The sequence below is a fragment of the Papio anubis genome, unplaced genomic scaffold, assembly GCF_008728515.1.
Source record: "Papio anubis isolate 15944 unplaced genomic scaffold, Panubis1.0 scaffold130, whole genome shotgun sequence".
NCBI classification, from domain to species: domain Eukaryota; kingdom Metazoa; phylum Chordata; class Mammalia; order Primates; family Cercopithecidae; genus Papio; species Papio anubis.
The window spans coordinates 76,217-104,121 of NW_022161248.1; the positions used below are offsets into that span (position 1 = coordinate 76,217).

Genomic DNA, 27,905 nt, shown 5'->3' on the forward strand with positions numbered 1-27,905 from the left:
GTTAAGGACGTGCCAGGGCATTCATTCTAATGTAAAAGACAAGTTGTTGTACCTCTCACTTTCTGTCATTTGTGATGAGGCACAACACTTGTATCTCATTCTGGATTTTGGAGGAAGCATATGCTATACTTGGGAATCTTTCTGCAACCCATTCATGGGTTGACTCAGAAGACCTCAAACAAGGTCCAGGGCAAAAATAGGGTTTTGCAGCAGCTTTAGACTCAACAAGCTGCAGTTTCAGTGGTGGCTAACGGTTTGGATAGATAAAGATAATGTAGGGAGTTTCTGGAAAGTCATTAAAAATGAGCTGTGGGCAGATCCATAGAGTTCTGGAGAAGGCCATGCCTTCTTCAGCAGAGAATTACGATGTTTGCAAAACAGCTCCTGTCATTTAAGTGTTTCCTACCGGAGACTGCACACGTCATCATGGAGCACCAAGCGCCTCTATGAACTGAGATGCTCTTTATGGTCTGGATATCACCAGGTCCATTGAACCAAGTAGTAGAGCAGCCACAACAGCAAATCACTGTACAATGAAAGGAGTTTATTGGGGACAAGGTTCCAGGATCTCCTAAAGAATGAGTAAATTACAAAATCAGATGGCCCAGATCCCTGTATTAACTACTTAAGTTACATTGATGCCTCTCCCTCACTCATCATACCTTTGACCAATGAGATTTTTTCCACAATTGACTAATGAAGGTCTAAAGGGTTCTTCCAATTCACTAATGAGTCTGAGCAATATGTTGGTGCTAGTTGTAAATGGGCAGCCGCTACATGACAGCACCATGCAGGTTGGACCTGAATTGATGGCGAAGAAAAGGGGTAAAGGGAAACCCTCTAGTGGGCAGAGCTGTGTACAGTAGACTTGCCATAATTTCATATGGAGGAAGAGGCAGCTTGAGGGATAGATATACACTGACCCGAGAGCGGTGGTGAATGGAGGCTTGAGGAGGAGACGGAGAATAACAAGACCAGAGAATCATTGACTACGAGGTCTGGTAAACATACATAATTTATGGCAAAGGAGATGACAAATGGACTCAATTATAGGCTTCACTGGTTTTATCATGTGCACCATCATCCCGAAATCTCTAGATGGGTCTGTGAGAATGGGCACAAATTGTACAGATATTTGGATTTCGTATTAATGCCTACCATAAAAAAAAATCAACTGCAGAAAAATCTATCAACAGCCAGCCAGGTAGTCAGAGTGTTTTATCCTATGGGTACCAATCAGTCTTTTTTTTTTTGTCTTTTCTAGTGATTCTGCAATGGACTAACAGAGTATCCATATGGTAGCAGGAATGGAAGCTTTGTATGGACCCAAATGGGCTCCCTTCATCAAGGATTGTGTAGCTATTGCTACCAATAAAGGCCAATCAACCAGCAGTGATCAACACAGAGCCGCCAGCAATATGACACCATCCTTGGGAAGACCACCAAGACACTCTGTGTCTTATTTATTATTTTAGATCTTTTCCTCTCTGGAGAGGGTAGTGATTTACCTTTGAAGTGACTATTCCTGGTGTGGATTTATCCACAGTGCCTTCACAATCTGAGGGCTTACAGAATATCTAGTCTATTTGCATCAGATCCTATACAACACTGCCTCAGACCAACATACATAATTTATGGCAAAGGAGATGACAAATGGACTCAATCATAGGCTTCACTGGTTTTATCATGTACACCATCATCCCGAAATCTCCAGATCTCCCCACTACTTCTGAATTTGGATGAAGAATTACCCTATAGGACAGGGGTCAGCAAACTATGACCTGTGCCTTGAATCCAGTCTGCTGCTTGTTTTAGTAAAGTTTGACTGGAATACAATCATGCCCATTTATTTATGTATTGTATATATTTGCTTTGGCAGTATAATGTCAGAATTGAGCAGTTATGAAAGGAACTGCATGGACTGCAAATTTACTAAAATTGACTATCCAGCACTTTACAGAAAAAGTTTCTTGACCTCTGATTTAGAACATGAGCTCTTGTTTGCTAAGGGGCTTCCAAAGGGGCTGTGTGATATGACCAAAAGTGTGAAGATGAGTTAATTTTTTGTAGGGCAAACTTTGACTAATGGATACAGGAGATGAGAAAGAGCAAGCAATTCAATTCTCTTTTCTTCCCTCCTTCCCTGAAGTATGCTCCACCTCAGCTTACCTCATAAAGAAAGGTTTAAATAGCTGCTTTAAAGTTTTTACCTGATAATTTCAACATCTGCGTCACCTCAGAGTTCGCATCTTTTTCTTGGGGGGTGGGGGCGGGGAGTCTCGCTCTATTGCCCAGGCTGGAGTGCAGTGGTACGAGTCCCACTCACTGCAACCTCCACCTCCCAGGTTCAAGCGATTCTCCTGCCTCAGTCTCCAGAGTAACTGGGATTACAGGAGTGCGCCATCACGCCAGCTAATTTTTGTATTTTTAGTACAGACAGGGATTCACCATTTTGACCAGGCTGGTCTCAAACTCTTGACCTCAGGTGATCCACCCACGTCGCCTCCCAAAGTGCTGTGATTGCAGGTATCAGTCACCCCGCATGGCCAACGTCTGTCTTTTACTTGAGCACAGGTCAGATTTTCCAGGTTTTAGTATGTCTAGTAATTTGGATTTTGCCTGGACATTTTGTATATTACACTGTGAAGCTCTGGGTCTTATTAAAATCCTCTGGAGAAAATAGATTTTCGGTTTTTGTTTGTTTGTTGTTTTTTAAGCAGATAATAAACCTGTCTTGTCTTCTGTGAACAGTGGTTCCAAAGTCCGTTCCATATTCAAAGTCTATTTGGATGTGCTTCTCACATATGTCACAGAAAGGGTGAGTCTTGGATGTGGTCAGTGAATTATATGGTAGTTCACTTCTCAAAGCTTGTGCTTCTTTGGGTGCACACATGCAGTTTGGGGTGAACCTGGGACTTGTATCAATTCATATGTGGAATTGGGGGATCTCTTTCTCCCATTCTCCTTTTTGCAATATTGTTTCCACTCTTTGGTTCTGTGGGGTGTATTTTTCCAATTCACTGGCTGGAAAGACGAGGTTTCTCTTGAAGTTGTGGCCACTATTACTACTACTCTCATGGAGAAATGAAGAGAACAAAAAGAAAGAAAAATATCAGGAATTTATCTTACATTCTTTGCACCACAGGGACCCATTTTCCTAATTCTTCTATTCAGAGAGATGGATGAATACTTACAGTATCAGGTTATATCTATATCCCTTCACTCCCACCCCAGATTCCTTTTGCATATTTTTCTGTCCAGATCAACTAGAGGCTCATTTGCTTTTTGGAAGAGAGATTACACAGGTCATGGAGGAGGGCACAGAAAGTCTACAGGATGGGAAACGAACTGGGGCGGATTAAATAGTCTTGTTCTGTGGAGTACAACCTGGAAATTCCTCCCAGTTGCCCTGGTATTTCCAAAATGATTAGTGTCTGAATGAAAAATTAGTCAGGGTATGAAACATGTGGATAACAAAATTTTTATTTGACACAATCTTTTCAGAATAACTAACAGACTACTAAGAAGAGAGGAGATCTCCGAAGGATAGCTCAGGTGAACCTGGGGTATCATATGCAATGAAATTGTAGAAATAAAGGCAGTTCCCCACCCTAAAAATGCTGCACAGCTGAGTGATCATTTACAAAGGCCTGAAAAGTAGATTCCCTCTACTCAACCAGAAGTACTTTCTTCTGAGGGCTTGAAATCTGAAATCATGGCCTGTTTTTCAGTTCTCTGCTCTCAGGAGGCCACTGCAAAGAGTTGAGTTCCCCTATGGCCATTGCTGACACTCTCTGCTACAGTCATGGGCATGCCTAGCCTTGGCCTTCTGTCTCACTCACACCTACAGTGAAGTGCAAGCAGAACTCAACGTTGGGTTGAAGAGGGCCAAGGGCATGTGCCTTGCAGCAAGCAGACCCAAACTGTGGCTGTTTACTGTTCAGGGAGGCTTGAGCTAGGCCCCTCTCTTCCTAAGCCCTTATCTGTATTGCCTATAAAGTGGGAATAATGACAGCCATATTGAAGGGCTGTGGGAAAAAACAAGATAGTGCGTAAAACTAAAACTTCCTCACCTCTAACTGATCTCCCCCTCTAGGCTCCAAATAAGACTTGAATTAGACATTATATTATTCAAAAGTGAGATTTATATCCCCAAATGTTAACTAAACTCTGCCTATAAAATATAGCATGGTAAACACGCTTAGATCTCCCTTATTGAACAGATAAGAATGATTAATAATCAACATGCATTATTTATGTAAAATGTAACTGGGTGTTTCAAAAATTGTGAAGCTCACTATCTAAAGTAGGTTAGCATTCCCTGTCTCTACTTTATGATATAAATTGTTGGCATACTAATCTCTTTTTTCATAGGAAAATTCTAAATTGAAAGGACTGGAATTAATTACATCTTACTTTCTTATTCTAAGTATTGGTTTACTTTGTGTTATTCAGTTTTTAAAGTCAAGTCATGACTTTTATACAGTTTTTCTTGTACCATGCATAGAGACCAACATCATGTTTTGCACTTAGCAGGCACCTAATAACTATTGATCAAATTGATTAATGATGAGTGACACACTCTGAGATATGATTTCTCCTTAGACTGAAGTAAGAAGATCCAGTCAATGCAAACATTGACATCAAGAAGGGAGAAAAAAGGAGAAGCTAAAAAGTATTGGTTAATTAATTAATTTGCATATCTCTTAAATTTTGGTCACTTGGAAATTTAAAATTACTGAGCATAATTGTTAATGTGCAATGGAATTTGATCATTGAGATTCCTCAGCTGCATTTATAATTCTACTGTCTTCTAGCTGAGCAGCTCAAGACTAAATCTGTGGTTTACAATTATTAGAGAAATGTAGTATAAGGAGAGTAAATGGCCTTTGAGACAACAAGTCATTTATCACTATGTACATCTTTTAGGTGTACTTTCCTTTATGATAGCACACTGTCAGGGAAGATGATTCTGAAACTTTGTTGAGAAGACAGGGAACATTTGCCAGCAATGAGGGCTATTACTAGGTAGGTGATACGGGAATTGAAAGAAGAGACAGAGAAGGACGTGCATATTCATTGAAGGCCTGCTCTGCTTCAGTAGCTTTAGATGCATTATTTCATGTACTCCTCTCCATAGCAGTACTATGAGACAATAATAAGTGATGTTTATTGAGGGCTTCCTCCAGGCCCACCATTGTATCTTCTGCCTGAGCACCTAGGCTTTCTGACACATTGTCTGAAATCTAGGTAGAAGCTTCCAACCCCCTCCTTTACTCTTGCATGCCATGTGCCTGCAGGCTTAACACCACATAGAAGTCACCAAGCCTGATGGCTTGTGACCTCCAGCAAAGTGTCCTGAGTTGCACCTGAGCCTCTCTGAGCTGAAGCTATACTTGGAGCAGCCAGAATGCAAGGAGCAGCATCCTCAGGCTAAGCAAGACAGCAGTGTCCTGGGCCTGGCCTCTAAAACCATACTTTTCTCTTAAGTTTCTGGCCCTATGATGGAAGGGACTATTCAGAAGACTACTAAAATGTCTTGGGGCATTTTTCCCATTGTCTTAGATATTAGCACTTGACTCTATTTTAGTCATGCTAATCTCTCTAGCAAGTGGTTGCTCCCCAGCCTGCTTGCATTCCTCTCCTGAAAGGGACTTTTCTTTCTCTGGCACTTGGGTACTTTTTAAATGTAACTTCCAACTTTAGGTCTTTTATATGCTCTCACACCTGATCCAAGGCTTTTAGAAGCAGCCAGGCCATATCTTGAACACTTTGCTGCTTAGAAATTTCTTGCACCCAATACCCTAAGTCATCAGTCTTAAGTTCAAACTTCCACAGATCCCTTGGACATGAACAGAATGCAGCTAAGTTTTTTGCTATGGTGTAACATGGGTGACGTTTATTCCAGTTTCCAATAAGTTTCTCATTTCCATCTGAGACCTCCATCTAGCCTTCACTGTCCCTATCTCTATTGCTATTTTGGCCACAACCATGTAACCAGTCTCCAAGAAGTTCCAAACTTTCCCATATCTTTCTGTCTTTTTTGAGCCCTCCAAACTCCTCCAACCTCTGCCCATTCCCCTATTCCAAAGCCATTTCCACATCTTCAAGTATCTTTATGGCAACACCACACTCCTTGGTATTAATACAATTTTTGTTGTTAGTCCATTTTTCCATTGTTTTAAAGGAATACCTGAGGCTGGGTAATTTATAAAGACTAGAGGTTTAATTGGCTTATGGTTCTGCAGAGTATATAGGAGGCATAGTGCTGGCATCTGCTCAGCTTCTGGTGAGGCTATAACCAGTACTCCCATCTTTCTAAAAGATAGTTTAATTATTTTTTCTCTCTCTTTTCTCTTTCCTCCTATCCCCCACTTCCTACTGAGATAATATGGTTTGGATCTGTGTCCTCACCCAAATCTCATGTCAAATTATAATCCCTAATGTTGGAAGTGGGGCCTGGTGGGTGGTGACTGGATCATGGGGATGGATTCTTCATGAATAATTTATTATAGCACCATTCCCTTGGTGCTGTCCTCATGATAAAATTCTCACAAGACCTGGTTGTTTAAAAGTGTGTAGAACTTCCCCCCGCCATTCTTGCTCCTGCTCCTGCCATATGAGACACCTTGCTTTCCCTTTGTCTTCTGCCATGATTGGAAGCTTCCTATGGCCTTCCTAGAAGCCCAAGCCACTATGCTTCCTATACAGCCTATAGAATAGTGAGGCAATCAAACCTCTTTTCTTTATAAATTTCCCAGTCTCAGATATTTCTTTATAGTAGTACAAGAATGGGTAAATACAGAAAATTGGTACCAAGGAATGGGGCATTGCTATGAAGATATCTAAAAATGTGGAAGCAGCTTTGGAACTGGGTAACAGGCAGAGGTTGGAAGACTGTGGAAGGCTCAGAAGAAGAGAGAAAGATGAGGGAAATTTTGGAATTTCTTAGAGACTGCTTGAGTAGTTATGACCAAAATGCTGGCAGTTCTATGGACAGAGAAGGCCAGGCTGATGAGGTCTCAGATGGAGATGAGGAACTTATTGGGGACTGGAGCAAAGGTGACATGTGTTATGCCTTAGCAAAGAACTTGGCTGCATTGTGCCCCTACCCTAAAATCTGTGGAACTTTGAACTTGAAAATAATGACTTAACGGTATCTGGTGGAAGAAATTTATAAGCAGCAAAGCATTCAAGAAGTGACCTGGCTGATTCTAACAACTATGTTCATCTGTATGAGCAAATAAATGACCTAAAGTTGGAACTTATATTTAAAGGAGAAGCAGAGCATAAAAGTTTGAAAAATTTGCAGCCTGGCCATGTGGTAGAAAGAAAAGTCCATTTTCAGGGGAGAAATTCAAGCAGGCTGCAGAAATATGTATAATTAAAAAGGAGCCAAAAGCTAATAACCAAGATAATGAAAAGGGCTTGAAGACATTTAAGACCTTAAGACCTTCACGGCAGCACCTCTCATCATAGGCGCAGAGTTCTAGGAGGACAGAATGCTTTCTTGGGCCAGGCCCAGAGCCCCACTGCCCTGTGCATCCTCAGGACACTGCTCCCTGAATCCTGATTTTTCCAGCTGTGGCTCAAAGAGGCCCAGGTACAGTTTGGAGAACAGGTTAATACATGAGCTCTTTAGAAATGCAATCATAACTTTTTACCTCTTCTTTACCAGACAGCCTGCAGGAGAAGCTCATTATGCTTAGAAACTCCAGGGCAGAACTTTCTCCCACCAGGAGATTGCCTCAAGAAACAGTCAATTTACAACCCAAAGTATGCCTGCTATGAAACTTTCTTCCACCTGGAGAGTTTTGGCCACTTTTACAACCTAGTTCTGCCCACAAAGATGCCAGCAGTGGCTAGCTCGATCACCCAGTGGGATACAGCATCAAAATGAGTTCATGATCCCCCACCTGCATTTCCCTCCTCTGAGTGCCATTTGTGCCATATGCCTTTTAAAATACCTGCTTTCTGCTCCAAAAGCAAAAGTGTATAATTTTTCCCCTAAGCTAGCTTTGGAACAAAAAGGCACTTTCTTTATACTAGACTTTTCTTTTGTTAATTGGGTGAGAACTCACTTATTACCATGAGGAGGGCATCAAACAATTCATGAAGGATCAGCCCCCATGACCGAAACACTTCCCACCAGGCCCTATCTCTAACACTGGAAACTACATTTCAACATGAGATTTGGAGGGGACAAGTATCCAAGCCACATCACTATTTTATTAAGTTCTAAAATTAAAATTTATGATTTACTTTATTACTTTGTTATTAGTGGGCACTCAAGTTGTTTTCATGTCTTTGCTCTTATAGTGAATGCTAAAATAACCCCTCACATGTATCATGTGTCTTTAAATCTAAGTACTAGTGTACCTGTTGAATGTATTGTTGGGTCAAAGAGTAAAGGCAGGCACTTATAATTCTAGGGGACACTGCCATGTTGACCTCCGTGTGTGTGAATTTGTCCTCTCACTAGCAGAGTTTAAGGGTGCCTGTCTTTACATAGCCTCGCTGACACTTTTTATTGAACTTTTGGATCTTTGTCAATCTGATAGATGAAAAATTGATGTCAGGTATTTTTAGTTGTATGTCTTATAATTAACGAGGTCGAGCATCTTTTTATATGTTTGAGAAAAATTTATACTAAATATTTCCTTTCTAGTGCATTATCATTTGTATTCTGTTCATTTTCTACTTGTGCTTTTTTATATGTTAGGGAGTTAGTGTCTTGTGATTTGAGTTGCAAAAAGCTTTTCCTAGTTTGTCTTTTAGCTTTTGACCTTAAGCACAGCATATTTCCCATGGAGAAATTTTTCTACTTTTTTTTTAAGAGTCAAATTTACTAGTCGTTTCTTTGATCACTTCCAAATTTGAGTCCTAATTAGAGAGACTGTCACAACTCTAATATTATGAGATAATTCTCCCATGTTTTCATTTAGAACTCTTCTGTTGTCTTTTTTTTTTTTTTTTTTTCATTTAAACCTTTGATCCTCTTGGAGACAATCCCACTGTTTGGATTGAAGCATACATCCAATTTTATATATATCTCTAGATAGATCTCCAATTTTGCCAGTATCATTTATTGAATCATTTCATGATTGACTTAAGATAAGTTTTTAATCATATACTGTATTGAAATATCTATATATGTCTGTATATATGTCTTTTTTGGATTTTTTAGTCTACTCCTTCAGCCTACTCATATATTATTACCATACTGTTTTAATAATAGAGGATTTTTAATATGTTTTAATGTCTACTATGGCTAATTCCCTGTGTCTCACCATTGGTTTTTTTTTTTTTCAGAGTATTTCTGGTTATTCTGATTTATGTTTCCATGTGACTTCAGAATGACACTATCTAGTTTTTGTTAAAATAGGCTTTTGGGTATTTTCCTTGGGACTGCATCACAACTATAAATGAACATGAAAAATTCACATCATTGTCATGCTATGTGTTTGTATTTCCATTTTTAAAAAGTTGTTTTAGGCTTCAGAATTATTATAAACATTTTATTATGAGTCCTACATATTTTTATTCACTTAATTCCTGTCTTGGTTGCTATAGTGATGTGGTCTTTTCTTACATTATATCATCTATGTGATTATTGCATATATGTGCATATGTATGGGTACGTATGAAAGCTAATGTTTCTATCTATTATTTCTATACCCCTAATACTTTTCTGAATTCTTATTGATTGTAATAGCTTTTCAGTTAGTTTTCTTGTTTTCCAAGTATGCAGTCATAGCCTCTGTAAATAATATTTTTTCCTTTCTCTTTTCTACTCTTTTCATAACTCTAAGAATTGTGATTCCTTTCTCTTCCCCAATTGTGTTGTCTGTGACATGTCAAGTTCTATTTCTGACTACAATGGGACTATTTTAGTGCTTCCCATTAAAGATAATGCTAGTTTTGGGGTTATGACTGAATTACTTGATGTTGCTATAGATTTGATTTGTCTAACATTATTTTATTGCAATTTTAAAAAATTAAGAATGAATGTTGTATTTTGTCTGGTGACATCATTTAATACATTTCCCCCCATGCTTATATAATCTCAAACACAGAGGGTTTGTCATTGACTTATAGAAATTGTTTTGTGTTATATACACTTACCTTTATCTTATTGCTCACTATATAATACTTTGTGGATTATTTTCCAAATTAGATCTAGCTCATTGTTTTAATGGCTGCATAATAGTCCATGGTTTGGATGTAGGCCATTTATTCAGCCATTCCGCTAGGATAAGCATTCATTTTTTTTTCATTTTTTCCCTCTTCTATAAACAAATCTGAAGTAATTATCCTTGTATTGTAGTTTTATGTGATTGGCCCTTTTATTTCTAAGGACTATATTCCCAGGGATGGGAGTGCTGAACTGAAGGTTGTGTATAATTTTATTTTAATAGCCACTTTGCTATACTGTTCAAAATCCCACAGCTGGAACTGGCACTCAGTGAGCATTCTCTAACTCCAAAGCTCATTAAACCAAACTGCTGCCCAAATCAGAACCATGGTTAAAGCAAATCATATAAAATCACTGTGCTCATAGTGAGGTTCCTGCTACGCTTCACCTAGTGGACAGCGTATAAACATCAGATTACAGATTATTGCCTAACAAGAATCTTCACCTCACAAGCATTTGTCTCTGTGAATCTTTGAAGTTAGGTAGGCCTTGGTTTCTGCAATCTTGGACAAGCTATTTTGTCTTTCTGCGAATCCGTTCTCTCATCTGATAAATGGGAATAAAAATAGTGCCAACTTTGCACAGTTGCATCTAAGGTCTATTGCCTCTAAAGCCCAGAGCAAGGTATCTGGAACAAATTTTCTTACAATACATAAAATAGCAATTCATTTGAAGTTACCAGGCTCAGGTAAAATTTTTGCTATTACTTTGAAGTTGTCCAGGGTCCAGGCTGACAGGATGTCGGGGATAGAAAGTTAGCTGTCGCAGGGCACCTGGACCCTTGGTCCTGAAGAGGCCTTCACAGCTGTGACCAGGGTGAGCATCCACAGGCTAGAGGGGCCACACAGCACTCTCCTCAGGGCAGCCTCTGCCAATTCATGATTCACAATGGCCAGAAAACCAGTGCGGAAGGTTGAGAAGAAGGGCTGAGTGGGTAAGGGAAAAGGGGGAGGGGGTTTGGTGGTGAAGAAAAGAGGACAGTAGGGAAGGGGAGGAGACGGAAGAGGAGGAGAGGAGGGCAGAGGGGAGAGGGGAGGAGAGGGGAGGGGAGGGGAGGGGAGGGGAGGGGAGGGGAAGGGAGGGCCAAAGGCATTGTGTTAGTTTCCTATTGCTCCTTTGACAAATTACCACAAACCTAGTGGCTTGAAACAGCACAAATTTATTATAGTACATTTCTGGAGGTTGGAAGTTTAAAATCAGTCTTTTTGGGCTAAAGTAACATGTTGACAGGGCTGGTTCCTTTTGGAGGCTCAAGAAGTGAACCTATTTTCTTGCCTTTTCCTGCTTCTAGAGGCTGCCCATATTTCTTGGCTCATGGCCCCTCCCTCCATCTTCACAGTGCATCACTCCAACCTTTGGTTGTATTGTCACATTACATTTTCCTTCGGCGATTCTCTTTCCTCCCTCTTTGAAGACCCTTGTGATTTCATTGAATCCACTTGAATAATCCAAGATAACTCTAACATCAAGGCCTGAGTCCTTAATCACATCTATGAAGTCCCTTTTGCCACTTAGGTAACATATTCACACGTTCAGCAGATCAGGACACGGGCATCTTTTGAGGGGCACATCACTCTGTCTACCACAGACATGATGTGTGTAACCTGTGGCACCAATGCATCCCCTTTCTGCTCTTTGGAGGTCATCTTAACACTGAAGGTACCTGGTTTGTTCATCTGCCTTCTTTCTGCTTCCCTAAGAACCTCCTTCTTGCTTAGTTGCGTCCTGCTCTCCTGCTCACAGAGAAAAGACAGGATCTATTTTATTGCACACGGGATGGGAAAAGTATATATTAGACTTGGTAGTTTTTACTGGTCATGCCTGTACTAGAGGAAGAGTATGCTTCGTAAGCCAAAGGGCTGAAAACTGTGGTCAACAGAATTTACCACCTGCTATACTTCAGGGCTGTCTTCTTGGCTGCATCTGATGATTCCTAAGACATTGATTGGACTTCCTGTTTTGTCTCACTCGATTCCCACCATCTTTCTCCTTGTGTGATTGTTTCTTATCTCTGTCGTGACGTGGCCTTTTCTCTGTGCATTTGTATCCCCAGTGTCTCTCTCTGTATGTCCTAATCTCTTATAAGGACACCAGCCAGATTGGATTACAGCCCACACAAAAGGCCTCATTTTGACTTAATCACCCTGTTAAAGACCCTACCTCCAATATAGTCACATTCTAAGGTACTGGGAGTTAAGGCTTCAGCATATGAATTTTAGTGGACAGGCGGGGGTGCTGCTGTGGGGAGCACAAGTCAGTGTATAATAACTTTCATGGACCTTTCTCCTCCCCTGCTTAAAGTCAGGCCACATGCAATGCATGCCAACCCTGGTATCTTTAACTACCACCTGCCTCCATCTCTCCTGGTTGCCCAGTGGAACCATGGACAACCCAGCTGAGGTCAGCTGCAAAACACAAGGACCTAGTAAAATCAAATTAGGTAAACCCATAGGACTTATTCATCAGGCTAAGCCATTGTAGGTCTTGAATAATATAATTTGGCATTTGTTAGTATAACATTTTGGTTCCTGCAAAGATAAGTCCCACCTTCTTAAAGTAAGTATAAACACTTTAAAACACAAGTAACAGCCTAAGATCTAAAGGATACATAATGGCAGAAGGTCCCATGATTTCGACCCCCATAGGGCAGCTACATCAGGTGACAGTTCTAGAGAACTGAGACCCTGCCTTCCAGCCTCGGGCTGCAGTCAACAATGTAGTAAAGGGAAGTCTCAGAACCACTTTGCAGTTCAGGGTGTCCACCAGTAGAAGAGGGATAACCACATTTTGCAGATAGTATAAAGTAAAAGCTTGGGAAGTTCTTGGGATCTGAAGTAAATGTGTAACCATAATATTTCATTAAAAGCATGTTATTGTTGCCCAGATTTTATCCTGTGTTAGTCGTGTCTCAATCCACACAGTGCCAAGTGCCTTGCTATTGTAACAGAGAAAGCCTAGAAGGCAATCATTCTTGTGAGCCCCTAATGCTAGAAGTGGCCACATATAAGTCCTGGGTCATTTTTATTTTCAACTCCTTAAAACAGAAACATTAAGGAGGCCAGAAAAAGGGAGATAAAAATAAAACAAAGCTTTTCAAATCATAAAAGAAAAGGAACTTGGGTTTTGAGTGTGTTTCTAGAAGAACAAAAACAAGGCATAGATTCATTGAATCTGCCTCAAGTATTTCCTGTAGTGCAATAAAGCAACCCCAGGTGTGACCCCCAGATGCAGGTACTGCGAGCTGAGAAGCTCCGAGGCAAGGGAGGGAGGGCATCTGTCTCCATAACAATCTACAGACTTTAAACACACAGAGAGAGCTGTGCAGTTACCCTGAGGCAGTGGGGTGGGTGGGGAGGGTAGAGTTAGTGCCCATGCCCTGTCCTTCACCTGAAGGAGTGTGGCTTCTCTGTGGCTCTCTGTGTTTTGGAACTTGTTTGAGTCATTGAGATCAGCTGGGTGCAAGTGAGTTTTGTTTTTGTTTTACTGGGGAGAGAAAAGATTAGAGTGGGAAAAGGGAGAAAAGGAGTGCCAGAGAAAGATCGCTCATGGCCCAGCCCTCGACACATGTTGAAAACATCTTATAGGCTGATTTTAATTAGAACTCTTTATCTGGAGGGAGAAACTGAATAGTTTCCAAAAACCATAACCTTTTTTAAATGACATTCTTTTCATGAGCCTTTCCCAAACAAGTTTCTATGCATTTACTATCAGTCTAAAGACATTTCCTGTTTCCCCTTTTCTCAGTTTAAATTTTGGCATTTTCGTATTTTCTTCATTCCTGTTTCCCATGGCCCTTTACTATGCAAAAAGGGTGTGTACCTGTGCATATGTGCAAGAAATGAAGGAAAATTAATAAACTAGCAAGAGAATTGGAGTGCAAGTTATGAAAAAAGAGTGAAGAGCTAAATTTATATAACCTAGAAAAAGAGAAGGCTCTAGAGGAACATGATAAAGTTACACTTCACAGAAGCAATATAAATGAAGGGAGGGAATTATTCACAGTCTCAGAAGATGGCAGGACAGAAGGGCTGGCCCTAAGCCAAGGCGGGGAAATGGAATCATGAAGGATGATAAAGGCGAAGACCCAGAGGGAGCGCCTGCTGTGGGGCCCGCGACCCCACCCTTCCAGTTCATTTCCGACGGACACAGGGATCCAGCAACATCAAGGTCAGCTGAGCAGTTCCACATGGAGCTTTCCCATCCACAGCTCCCTCCTGGTCTGGTAGAATCTCCCGCACTGCTGTGGACAGTGGGGTGAGGGAAAAAGGATATGTTTTTCCCCAACATGGACAAACTTCTTCTGAAAGTAACTTTAAAGAACCAAACTTCCCTTCCTAAACACAGAAATAATTTCAAGCATAACACTCTAGTGACTTGTGTTCCTTTTAAAATTCTATCTTGCTCTGTTTAATTTTTGATCAATTGGAGCTATTTTAATGCTTGTGAAGTCTTTCGTCTGGCCTAAAAATGAGGACGATCCCTTTTACTCTGGGCATAATAGCACAGACATTTGGTGACAGATTAACAGGGCTCCACGCCGTCAATATCTACAGTGCATTGAGTGATGAATAGAAGGCCAGAGGTTGAGGTTTTACTTCTTACTCTGCCATTGTATTTGTTTAGAAGGCTATTAATATACAACAAATTTCCACAAAGGTAACAGCTTAAAACAACACACTTTTATTATCTCCCAGTTTCTACGGGTCAGGAATCTGGGTATGGCTGGGTAGGGTCATCTGCTTCAGAATTTCTCCACTGCTGCCATCGAGGTATTGGCCCAGGGTTTCTTAGAAGGCTGTTAGAAAGGCGTAGGGTGAGCCACAGGCATCTCGTGGTTTGACTGGGGCAGAATTCACTTGCAAGTCATTCAGTGGTTGTTGGCAGGATTCAGTTCCTCTTGGGGTGTTAGACTGAGGACCTCAGTTCCTTGATAGCTGTTGGCCAAAGGCCACCCTCAGTTCCTTGCTTTGTGGGCCTCTCTAACATGAGAGCTTGGTTCATCAAAGTCAGCAAGCCAGGAGGGCAAACGATTGAATAGAGTGTGTCAGCAAGACAGAAGTTATGGTTTTTTCTTTTTTCCTTTTTTTTTTTATTTTCTTGAGACAGAATCTTGCTCTGTCGCCAAGCTGGAATGCAGGGGTGTAATTTCGGCTCACTGCAACCTCTGCCTCCTGGGTTCAAGCAATTCTTCTGCCTCAGCCTCCCACGCAGCTGGGACTACAGGCGCCTGCTACCACACCTGGCTAATTTTTGTATTTTTAGTAGAGATAGGGTGTCACCATATTGGCCAGGCTGGTCTTGAACTCCTGACCTTGTGATCTGCCTGGCTCAGCCTCCCAAAGTGCTGGGATTACACGCGTGAGCCACTGTGCCTGGCCCAGAAGTTACAGTTTTTTATAAGTTGATCTTGGAAGTAGCTTTCCTTTATTTTTGCTGTCTTCTATAAACGTATAGAAGCAAGTCATTAGATCCAGACCCCATAGAAAAAGCAGGAATTACACAGGGAGTGGATAACAGGATGTGGGGACAACTGGAAGCCATTTTAGAAGGCCGCCTACAGCATTAACCAGATAAGTGGCCTTGGGCCTTAGCTCTTTCATGTGTTTAATATAATAATAAAAAGAAAAGTTTAAAGGTGGTTTAACTGATCATGGTGCAAATTTGACGGCCTGCCAGAGACTTGTAGGTCACATTAATTTGTAAAATGAATCACATGTGAGATAATAGGCAGGGTTATGGGGACTCCAGTGAGCTATACCTGTTCTGCTGGACCTATAGTATTCAAAATCAAATCTCTTAAAAATACATGGGCCTATCAAAGGTAATCTCAGTCCAGATTGGACCTGCAGATCACCAGTGTGACACCATTCAAGCTAACATGTTGTTACAGATGATGACACATAGTAGGGACTCTACATATTTTTGTTTCCTTCCATTCTCCTATCAGCTGCATCACTTTCCATTTGGCCAAAGCAAAGTGCACAGGCCGTTCTGTAGGTCATCATTCCCAACTCCTGTGAGGAATCAATGACATTAAGAAGAATGTTTCGTTAAAACTCAGAACTGGTTCTTGCTAAAACAAGTGAATGTTGGTTACCAGAGGGAAGCTAAGCTGGCTCCAGGTTCTTCTAGTCAACACCTAGCCCTACTTATACCCTTCACACCAAAATAAAAAGAATGGCATTCACTAAAGTAGATTATGTTGAGTCAAAGCAATACTTTTTGATAATAGAAATGATGGGCATATAATCATTTCTTCAACTAACATTTCTTGAGCTCCCACTGTGCCACCAAGATGAATAAGATATGGTTCCTCAAATTCTCCCAGTGTCTTGAGGACACATTGACAACATGCTCTGATGACTGCCAGAGAGAAGGGTATGCAGGTGATAAGACCACAGGGGAAGGGACAACAGGGTCTATGTGGGATTAGTTATGGCTTTGCAAAAGATACAGTGATGGGCCTCGCTCTCTCAGGGGTATGATCCATGACTCCCAGTTCTGTTTTTGATGGTCAAAATGTTTTACAATGAGATTATCTCACTAATCCTCCTAACCCGCTGGGACTGCAGGAAGAACACAGGTGCTATATTACTCTGCCTGATAGCCGAATGAGAATCCTATAACATAAAACAGGAGTTCCCCTAAAGACTACTCCAGTGCCTAACAAGATCACTAACAAGGTAGGGGTATAATCCAGTCTATGGCAACAATTGGATTTCTGAGCTCTGCTGAGCCAGAGAGAGGACCTGATTTGAAAAAATATTATTATGATTATTATTATTATTATTTTGGAGATGCAGTCTTGCTCTGTCGCCCAGGCTGGAGTGCAGTGGCACAATCTCAGCTAACTGCAACCTTCGTCTCCTGGGTTCAAGCGATTCTTCTTGGCTCAGCCTCCCAAGTCACTGGGATTACAGGTGCCCACCACCATGCCCAGCTAAGTTTTGTAGGAAATCATATTATACATGGCATTTACACATTGATATTTTGGGATTAGCTATCTACATTATTATCATTGATGTGACTAGTAAAATAAACAATTATAACAACCCTATACTTTGTCTTTGTATAGTGTTTTAAAAACTTCTCACTTGATAGCAGCATAGAAGTCTGAGTTTAGAAAGAAAATGCATCCTATTCTTTCATCAAGCCCTAAATGGCCCGGATTCAAAGTTTTTAGAGAAATCAACTAAATATTATTGAAGTGCCAAGTCCAGGTGAAAGACAAAGTTTTTATGTAGGATGTATAATTATTTAATATTAGGTCTAAGAGATTCACATTTTTTCTTATAGTATGCTATTACAAAAATTAAGAAAACAGTGATTTTTACTCTTTAACTTACCCAAACTGTCCATAATTCAGTTGTTTATTTGCAAAGCTGTACTTTGCCATTAGATATCTGGATATTTCCAAAAAGAGCATTTACATATCAAAAATTACAGAGGAAACTGCTTCAGTTCCCCACTTACTTTATGTCTATCAGTGCATCCAAAGGGCTGTCTTTTTTTGTGATCAGAGAGAAGGAAAAGGTGCATTTACTCATCTGGGAGGTGTATAATCAGTCACTCTCTCCATCAGCCCCCAAAAGCAGTTCAAACAGCATCTATTTAGATTGAAGACCAATTAAATAATTATCAAAAGCATCAAAAAGACAGGAAGGCTAAGACTCAGAGGAGCACATGGAGTCTGGTAAAAAAACATAGTTGCTGTTGTGAATTTTTACCTCACCATTTATTAGAACACGTACTGCCAGTGACCTCTGCATATCAAACAGGTCCATGAGCAGCTTCTTTTGAGTGTATGGACCTCCCTGAGCACAAAAATGTTTCCTGGTTTTTGCAGACTTAGAAGGAGATGCGTTTTTTGTTTTGTTTTGTTTCCAGCTAAGCTGCCAGGCCATTTGGCTTTGCAGAAATGAGCCCTTTGGTTCAGGATTGAGTGAAGCCTGCATTCTGGTCACTATGCATGAGGAGTTTTCTCCTTTGAACCCTGCCCAGCACACCCACTTGGCCAGCCTGATGTGTATCTGTACTCTTCAGAATGTGCCAGTAGAGTGCTAAACTCAGATCCTTGTTTTCCATGGATAATTTGCTTCTTCTCTGACTCCTTTTCATTGTTTCTGCCTTGTTCCAAGAGGCAAACCCAGGAGAAAGTAAACCAGCACCTTCTGAAAATACACCCAAACTGGCTGCCTGGAAGCCATGCACCTGGCTGGTGATCTTCCTAAGGGCTGCCCCCGAGGGCTGGCCATTGTCTTGCTGCTGCCCCTGTACTCAGGCAGGAGTAAGACAATGTGCAGCCGTCCTGCTGCAAACAAGCCCTATGCATTCACCCTTGCTAGAGAAACAAATGTCAGCAAATGGCCTATTCAGAGTGGGTTTGGAACTCATCATCTGTCTCTGAAAACCAGAATCTCTGAGGTGGCCTAACACAAAAGGATGCAAATGACAAAGGGTCAACAGCAGATGCTGAATAATGGAGTGGGAACAAATCGCATTCATGGGCTTCGTGTTTTTTGTGTCTCCTTCAGATGGTGCCTCATTCTTCCCACATCATTTTCAATTTCAACCATTCCTATTTTCATCACCAAGGGAGTCACTTGAGGGGCATCTGGATGGATTTCTGCTTGAGGTTTTCTGCCTTTGGATTGAAGTGGGCCTCTCTGCCCTTCAGTTTTGTTTTGTTTTTTTCTTGCAAAACAGTGACATATGTCTGCAAAAGCTTTGTAACAGCCACTTCCTCCTGCCCTGTGTGGCAGAGATGGCTATATTTTCATGCTGAGTGGAAGTGATACATTGATATAAAGTTTGTAAAGCAATTTAAAATCTGGAATGAAGAAACTATAGGCTTGCCAGAGTTTTTGCTGACATTGAGCTTAAAGATAAACTATTGGATCTATAATTTTTATTAAAACCAGGCCATTCTTTGGTGTCAAAAATCAAGGAGGAAACATGTATACAAATACACACCTACGACTCTCACCTTTCTACAGGTAAGGAGGAAGCAAAGGCTACTAGCAAGGAGCTCCCTCTTCATCTGTGATGTAGAACTCAGATGAGTAGAACTTGAGCAGTTTAAACGAAACAGTAGATATAACAACATTGAAGATAGCCAAACAATCAATACACAAACAGGTGTTCTTCTTTCATGTGTAATGATAATACGGGTCATAACAAAAATAACATTTACGTAACGAAGATTGTGCCAAGGACTATTCTAAGGACCTTATAAGTATTATCTAATTTGATCCTCTTAATTACTATGAGGTAGGTGCTCTAATTATTCTATTCCTCATATGAGGAAATTAAGCAGGCACAAGGAACTTGAATAAATTGCTCAAGGACACAAGATAAGTATGGGGCAGCTGGGGATAGGATCCCAGGAAAACTTGCTCCAAACCCAGCTCACCACCAGAGGACTTCATCAGTTCTAAGTAGTAAAAGGTGCCAACTAACAGAAGACTGAAAATAGCAAGAGCCAGTATGATTACAGGTTTACTTTTCTCTCTAGTAATAAATGTCTGGAAGTAGCAAGTCCAGGGCTGATACAGCAAATCCTATCACAGGAATCAGATTCCCTCTTACCTTTCTGTACCCCTATCCTTGCTTAGTGCCTACCTTCAAACCTTAACTTCACTTTAAGGTACAAAGTACTTTTAGAACCTTGGCCATTGTATCCAATTCCAGGACCTAAGGAGGAGGGAGGAGAAGGGCAAACATGTACCTGAGCTTGGGTCTCTTTCCACTTTAAGGAGAGTTCCTGAAGCCCCACCCAACCACTTCCACTTCCATCTCATCGGCTGGACCTTAGTTGTATGGTCACCCCTATCTACAAGAGAGATTAGGATACACAACTTTTAAGCGGAATACATTGTCACTCTGAATAAAATTAAATTTTCATTTTCTAAAAGAAGAGGAGAGTAGATATCGGTAGGTAGTCTGCAGGGGATACCAAAGACCTCAGTTGGGCTTAACCCAAGATGTGGATACAGCAGTCATAGAGCAAGACAAGTGAGCCTTCATCCTTACTGCCTACTTGACTCCTTCACCGTCTTGTTATCATGGGAGCCAAGGAGCCTATTGGGAATACTTCATACCAGCCTGAAACTGAACTTCAGGCATACACCACCTGGCACGTCACCCAGCCTGGGCAGAGTTAGGTAAACAGATCCTCAGAAGTCTGTTAGAAAATGTCAGGGTTGGGCTGGGTGTGGTGGCTCGTGCCTATAATCCCAGCACTTTGGGAGGCCAAGGTGGGTGAATCACCTGAGGTCAGGAGTTCGAGACCAGCCTGGCCAACATTGTGAAACCCCGTCTCCACTAAAAATACAAAAAATTAGTTGGGCATGGTGATGGGCACCTGTAATCCCAGCTACTCAGGAGGCCAAGGCAGAAGAATTGCTTGAACCCAGGAGGAGGAGGTTGCAATGAGCCAAGATCGCGCCATTGCACTTCAGCCTGTGCAACAAGAGTGAAACTTTGTCTCCAAAAAAATAAATTAATTAAATAAATAAATAAATAAATAAATAAATAAATAAATAAGTCAGGGTCCTTGAGAGAGAATTCACCATGAGGAAGAAAATTTTGCATGTGAGTGTGAGGTAAGCATGACTCTGGGTAAATCTTGGCAGCTGGTATTAAGATCCACCCTGACTCACCTACCTGTGTGTTAGTCCACGCTTTGCATAGAAACTCAAGTGGCTATATTATTAAACTCAGTAACATGTCTGGACATAAACAGTTTTGCCGTGGCACTCCCTCTGAGTGTGACAGAGTGAATAAGGCATTCTTATTATTGTGATTTCATCTGTTGAATTAGTGAGGTGACTTGAGGATTAAGCACATGACAGCCAGGTCTGGTGTGTTGGCTCATGGCCATAATGCCAACACTTTTGGAGGCCAAGGAAAGAGGATCACTTGAGACCAGGAGTTCAAGGTTGCAGTGAGCTATAGTTGCACCACTGCACTATAACCTGGATGACACAGGGACACCCTGTCTCTTAAGAAAAAAAAAAACGGCAGTTAAGGATATCCACAGGATGTCTACCTCATTGCAGCTGACAAGAAAGGCAACATGGTAAAGATAAAAGGGACAGAGGACAATGTTGAGTGACGTATGTAGGATAATCCTGGATACTCTTCCAAGTTACTGGTACGGGGTTCTTTTCATGGGGCTGGAAATTCTGTATGTTGTGGTCTGGATACTAGGGTTTGTAACATTCAGATTTAACTATAATATGATATTTGTTCATAAACATATTGAGAGCTGGGGTTATTTGGGTTACTTTAAGGTCACACAGGTTTCAGCTGAGTTCTGTGGGTAGCTCAAACACTAATCCCTGAGCCGGGAAAACACAACTTGAAACTAACGTAACTTCCTCACTTTCTCTCTTCTAAATTCCCCTGCTCAATTTCATTCAAATGCAAATGGAAAGCTCTCCATAAAAAACACACGAGAAGAGAGAAAAGAAAGAAGAAAAGCAAGACAAGAAGAATACAGTAAAACAAGAAAGAAGGGAAGGATATAGTGAGGGAGATGAAGGAAGAGAGAGAAGAAAAGGTGTGAGGAGGAGGGAAAGAAAGCCAGATTGTTAAACTCTTAATCATTGTTAGTAGAATGAGTGGTGATGGTAATAATAATAAAAATAATGGTGATGTTCGCTTTTATTTTCAGGATGGGAAATTACGTACCTTGGGAGAAGATGGGCTTGTGACAATTGTTAGAAAATACACTCTCATTCTCACACCTCAGTAAGATTGGACTATTTATTAGGCAGTACAGCTTTTACGGTTTTCATTTTGAGAATATTCTACATTAGAGTTATGCTGATGATGAGCATTGTGGCTGAAGAGAGCTAAATCAAGAGAACAGGCTGGGCGTGGTGGCTCACACCTGTAATCCCAACACTTTGGGAGGCCGAGACTGGCGGATCAGAAGGTCAGGAGATCGAGACCATCCTGGCTAACACGGTGAAACCCCGTTTCCACTAAAAATACAAAAAATTAGCCGGGCATGGTAGCGGGCGCCTGTAGTCCCAGCTACTCGGGAGGTTGAGGCAGGAGAATGGGTGAACCCAGGAGGCGGAGCTCGCAGTGAGCCAAGATCGCGCCACTGCACTCCAGCCTGGGTGACAGAGCAAGACTCCGTCTGAAAAAAATAAATAAATAAATAAATAAAAATAAAAAATAAATAAATAAATAAAAGAGAACAGTCCTGGCTCGTAGGTTCCACCTCCTTTCTCTGTGGAGCACTATCCTCCTCCTTGGAGCACTTTCCACAGAGGAGGGAGGTGGGGCCTAAGAGCCAGGACTGTTCTCTTATCCACTACCTTATCCACTTGTCAGTGAATAAGGAGAGCAGTCCTTATCCACTATCCTTCCCTTGCTTAGCTGACAAGGATGATGTGAGGGTTAAATTAGAAGACAATGCGTAAAGCGCTTTATAAACTCAAAAGTTTTGTAAGGATATAAGTTGTTGTATTTAGCAAAGATTTTTAAGACCTAGTACAATCAAGCCAAACTCCTTAAAGTTAGAATTCATCTGACAATCAGTTTTGCTTAAGGATTTTGTAAGCATTGCTGAGCTCTACCAACATAAAGGGACAAAGCTTGATTCCTATATTCTGAGAGAAATGTAGCATTTGGAGAGGCAGAAGGCAGTCTTATGGATTTCAAGCCTGACAAGTGGGTCCCAAAATAATACCCCCTGGCCATGTTAGGATCTATCATTTTAGAGGCTCAACCATATTGTATGGGACACCCCCAAAACATTCATACAGACACACATACACATACATGCATAGATTTGATTTTGAGAATGGAAAATTAAGTTATCTAAATCAAAACTTTAGTTAAAGCAATTTAATTTACAAAAATTCTTTAAAATATCAAACAGGTCATATGATAAAAATGAACTACAGTCTAAGTGAAAAATAGAACTTGGGAAATTAAGAAGAACCTGAATGAGTTTCATACACTATGTTCTCTGACACATTGCAATTAATCTAGAAATCAATAGCAAAAAGAAAATTAGAAAGTCCTTATTAACATACAAACTAGGAAATCTATTTCCAAATAATCTATAGGTCAGAGAACAAATTATAAAAATGAAAATAGAAAATACTTTTAATTGAGCAATGAAAATGACTTTATTGACTTTCTGTAAGGGGACAAATGTAGCAGCATTTGGAGATTTATAATTGTAAATGCTTCTTTTAGAAAAAAATAAAGACTGCAAGCTAATGAAATAAAATTTATCTGAAGACATCAGAATAAAAGCTAAATAAACTCAAAGAAAGAAATAATGATAAGATTAGAAATACTTTAACAGTTAACACAAAATAAAAAGAATCCATAAAGTTAAAAGCTGGTTTTTTGAAAAGATTAATAAAATTGAGAAATTTCAGGCAAGACTGATCATAAAGAAAAAAAACACAAGTCATGAGTATCAGAAATGAAAAAATAAATATTTAAAAGGTGTAGTAAATATTTAAAAATGTGATAAGTATATACTTATGCAAATAAGTATATAATTTATATAAGTAAATAACTATGTAAATTGGAAACATTTAATAAAATGATTAAATTCTTTAAAAATGTAATTTATCATTACTGTCTTATGGAGAAATAGAAAAGCTGAAAAATTCTACAACCATTAATAAAATGGAATCAGAAGTCCTATATCTTCTTACCAAGAAAACCATTGGTGGGTTCCACCTCAAGTCTTAAAAGAATAAGTTTTAAAATATAATAGAAATTCTTTTTCATAAGAGAATAGAAAAAGAAGGAACATACTCTAGGGGTAATTCATGCTATGCCTCAGTGCTTCTCCATCTTGGAATTATACCATCTGGAATGCAAATGGCCTACAAGAGAAAATGTGGAGAAGGTGCAACCACTCTTATAGGACGTAGGCTATAAGCGCATGTTCTTTGTACTCATATTTCTATTTCAACTGCAATGGAAGTTGAAAAATACTGTCTTATATATAGAAGATGTCAAAATGGTATGGTATAAACATAACATGTCTTCGTCGCATGATACTCACATTTTATGAATATAACTCTCTTACTAAAGCTTTACAAGGACAGTAATAAGAAAGGAGCACTATTGGCCAATCTCCCTCATTAATATAGGTGCCAAAATCCTAAACAAAATACTAGCAAACTGAATCTAGTAATATATAAAAAAGATAACGCATTAGGACTAAATTGGGTTTATTCCAGAAAAGCAAGGTAAGTTTAAATATTGGTTTGGAATTAATGTAATTAGCCACACGAAGATATTAATTTTAAAAATCAAATAATCATATCAATGAATAAAGAAAAAGCTCATAACAAATGCAATATCACTTGTGATTTTAAAAAAAATCTTTTAGCAAATGAGTAGTAAGAAAGGAACTACCTAATTCAGACAGAGTATATAAAACGCCATTCAGCAGATACCATGCTTAATTGTAAAATGTTATATGCTTTCCCTTTGAAATCAGAAGCAAGAAAGTAATTATTATGACTGCTTCTAATTGTTATTTCAAATTGTACTGAAGATCCTAGTCAGTGCAGTAAGTCAGAGAAAAGAGTGTTAACAGTTGAAAACAAATCTCCCACCATTTGTGGGTGTTATAATCTTTATCTTTAAAATAAAGTGATACGTAGAAAATTTCTAGAATTAATTTGAGAGTCTGGCAAGTGTTTAGATACACAATTTAATACAGAATCATTTATAGTCCTATAAATCAGCATCCAAGAGAAAGTTTTTAAAAATAAACTTCAGAATAAATTAACAAAATACATGTAGCACCTATAATGAGAAAGGAATTAAGCCTTATTGAAAAATTTTAAAGATGATAATAAATGTAGACATACTATGATTGTGGAGTGAATGACTCAACACTGTAAATATTGTCAAGTCTCCCCAAACTGATTTATAAATTTAATAGAGCTTGTGGAAGTTGGCAGGTCAATTATAAAATTTATACGCAAGTACAAATGGCTAAAAATAGACAAATAGACTCTTGAAGAAGAACAATGGAAGGTGTTTTTCTTCAAGAATGGGAAGAATTGTTGTATTAGTTTTTACAACTTATTTTATATTTATTAAGTGTATTGGTGTGGAGATATACACACCAATAATATTGGTATGGTGATTCTGTGCCAATGGGATGAAATAGACAACCTAGAAAGCACATCCATGCATACATGGTCCCTATGTATATGAAAGAGGGGCCCTGAAGAAAAATAGGAAAGAAAGTATTGTCAGTAAATTCTGTTGGGACAAACGGGTGCAATATTGAAAAAAGAAATTATTGGATCTCTATGTCCTAACATACACAAAATAAATTCTAGTCGAAGACCTAGTATGAAAGTCAAAGCTATAATGCTTTAACGAGATAATATAGGAAAGTGTCCTCAGGGTAGGGGAGAACTTAAGACACAGTAAAGCACTAATCATAAAATAAAAGACTGATAAATTTGACTACCTTAAAAATCAAGAACTTTTCTTCATCAAAAGGCAATATAAAAGGAGTGAAAAGAAAAGCCATAGAATGAGAGAAGTGATTTGCCTTACATATAACTTACAAAGGACTAGTATCCAGAATTTATAAAGAACTAGAAATCAATAAGAAAAACATAAATTGTTAGGAAAAAGGGTAAGAATTTCAGAAAATAAGAAAATTCAAGTGGGCAATAGGCATATGAAAAAGTCCTCAATCTGTAGTTACGAAAACACAAGTTAAATCACAGTGAGATAACTTTACCTCCAGGCATCCTTAACAAACTGGCAAATAAAACCTCATATATTTGATAGTATCACTGTTGATGAGAATGTGGACCAACAGTTGGAGTATAAGTCTATAAAACCTTTTGGAGACAAGAGAGAGAGTGCTGTCAATAAGATGGTTTACTAGAGATGCCTGGGATTTGTGCCTCTCACAAGAAAGCACCAAGGCAATGAATAAACAGCTAAGCTTTGACTGGAGTGTTGAAGGGAGAAGGCTGGAGTGCATCAGGTGAGTAGAGACACACCTGTGGTGATCAGAAGTCCGGGACGGCAGTATGGAGGCATCTGAACTGTGTGGCCCCATCTCTCTCACCTACATCAAATCTGCCTAGAGTTAGGAGGAACTTTCCTTTGGGAGGTGTGGAGGAAGGTAAGCAGAAGATCTCCGCCAGCCCCTATTACCACCACAAACACCTACAGTCCTTACAACAGAAGAATCCCAGTCTCCCAGTTTGAAGAGGTGCTAAGGATTCATACAGCTGCATTGCCCTGGATTGGGAGTACAAGGTTTAACTTCTCTACCCTGCCATCTATTCCCTGTGAGCCATGCTGCTGCAGCATGGTGCTATCTTGAGACTAGAGCCACCTCTGGGGTATGCCCTGCTCTAGAGACCAGTAGCCACTGCACTTCTCCAGCACTGGAATTCCGTCTTCATTCTACTGTGCCCATACCAGTAGCTGAACACCACAATCCCAGCAGTGTGGAGTCTGGGCCCAAGATTGAATATGAGGCTGATCCTACACAGCAAAGAAACCAACTCCTGCTACCCTTACTTCCAGCCAGAGGAACAGACTGGCAATCCTGCCCAGAGTAAGCCTACCTTTGGGCTAGCCTGAGCAAGAGAGACTCTCAAGCCTCCAAGCAGTTGACATGCTCCCAGGTCAGCAGAATGGCAATGCACCTGGGCCCAGAGCCTGAGAAACAGCCCTGAGGTACCCCAACCCCTGCAGACAGGCCTATGACCAGTTCATCAGCCCTGTATCTACAATCAGTCTGAGAAACAGATCTGTGGGCTTCCGCTAACAGGAACTCCCTTAGGCTGGCCAAGGAGCTGTGCACACACACCCTGGGACTGAGAAATAACTCCACAGGCTGCCCCTAGTGGTCAAGGCCCCAGGCCAACCAAGCAGTGGTACACCAGCATCCTGGACTCATGAAACAGCTCGGTGGGCCACCACCCACAGACAAACCCCCTAGGCCAGCCAAGCAGTCATGCAGCTGTGTCCTGGGCTTTAGAAACAGTCTCATAGGTTGCCCCCAGCAGACATGCCCCCAGGTTGGTTAAGCAGAGGTATGCCTGCATACTACGCCTAAGGAGCAGTCCCATAGGCCGTTCCTGGTGCGCATTCCCTCAGGATGGCCAAACAACCATGGACCTATGCTCCCAGTCAGAATAACATGCCCATGACCACAACTCCAGAGAGCCAGACCCCAAATTGGCTGATGCATCATGTGCAAACCTGTGCACCTAACCTGAGAAACAGCCTGGTGAGCCTATCCTTGGAAAACTCACACCACTTCCACCACAAATGCTCTCGGACTAGGCCACTGAGAAGCTCACAAACATCACTAGTGTGGATTACAACTAAAGACACTACTTGAAGACTACACTACTGAGTCTACCTAAAACCAACACCAACACATGCCACCAAACTGACACTCCAAGACCCATTCATCTGAGTAAGTCATTCCATATGAAACCTCTGCAAAATTTGAAGAGGTGACTTTTCTCCCAGATGTGTAGAAATCAACGTAGGAATATGTCAACCATGAAGAAGCAAGGAAGCATGTAACCTTCAAAGGAAAACAATAATGCTCCAGTAATAGATCTCAATCATAAGAAAATATATGAAATTCCAGAAAAAGAATTCAAAATAATAATCTTAAGGAAGCTCAGTGAGATACAAAAGAATTCAGATAAACAAT

The 27,905-nt window shown here is 40.3% G+C and overlaps 1 long non-coding RNA gene across 1 annotated transcript in view; it reads right to left on the reverse strand.

Annotated features, from left to right (window-relative positions):
• Positions 1 to 2,453: 2,453 nt before the first annotated feature.
• Positions 2,454 to 27,905, reverse strand: part of LOC116272579 — a 48,910-nt gene continuing 23,458 nt past the window's right edge. The window contains exon 3 of the long non-coding RNA XR_004181228.1: positions 2,454 to 3,068. This is a non-coding gene — a long non-coding RNA (uncharacterized LOC116272579). The remainder of the gene's footprint in view (positions 3,069 to 27,905) is intronic.